The following is a 912-nucleotide window of genomic DNA, read 5'->3' as shown; positions in this document are numbered from 1 at the left end:
AAAAAAAAAAAAAATCCTGTAAGAAAATAGATCTCATATACTTCAGAAAAGAAATAGTTGAAAGTAGAGGATTTAAATATTCATTTGAGCTATCATTGTGAGTAATAGTATATACAAAACAATGAAGATAGAATAATTTTCATAAATTTAAAACATTCATTTCATTAACAGACAATGGTCCTCTATCAAATGCATAGTCAATTTAAACATTTTCTTATACATATTTAGAGGTAGATTAAACATTATTGAAGTTGTTTGAATCACCCTCAATTCCTATTTACTCAGTGCTCTGAATGCCCTCTGAAGTTCACATTTTTCTGTGTTGTTTGTGTGGACTTTGGAGACAATGTAGAGGATGTCAACTGACTATAACTGATATTCCTATGAACTTACCAGTGCTAAGATATTCTCATAAAATATATTATTTTGTGCCACTAGGACAGGTTGGACTGTAGTCATGTATTCATGATTACATATCTGTGCCATCTCAAAGAACAGTGTTTCATAGTTCACATCTCATATCTCTAACAATTGCCCACTATAGGCCGTGTAGGCTCAAGTCAGTTGTTCTTACTATTTGTTCATTTATAAATTTCTGTGATTAATTTGTCTTTCATAAACAAGAAATACTATATTATTTTCTATTTTTTAAAACTCTGGTCCAGTTTTTAGTTACTTTTTATTTCATCAATATATTCCAGATCATTTTATTCTTAACAAATTTTATTTCATCATCTTCTATGAATGTTCTATTTTCACTTATTACAGAGGTGCCTGAAGCCACCTCATTATAACAGGAACATATTCCCAATAAACCCATACTAACCTGTATTTAAAGTTGGTAAAGCTTATGTGATTTTGTCTGTTTGTTTGGTTTCAGTGTTTATAATTCTTTTTTTTTTTTTTTTTTTT

The sequence above is a fragment of the Mastomys coucha genome, unplaced genomic scaffold (genome assembly GCF_008632895.1).
Source record: "Mastomys coucha isolate ucsf_1 unplaced genomic scaffold, UCSF_Mcou_1 pScaffold5, whole genome shotgun sequence".
Classification (NCBI taxonomy): domain Eukaryota; kingdom Metazoa; phylum Chordata; class Mammalia; order Rodentia; family Muridae; genus Mastomys; species Mastomys coucha.
This window is presented reverse-complemented; position numbering follows the sequence as displayed.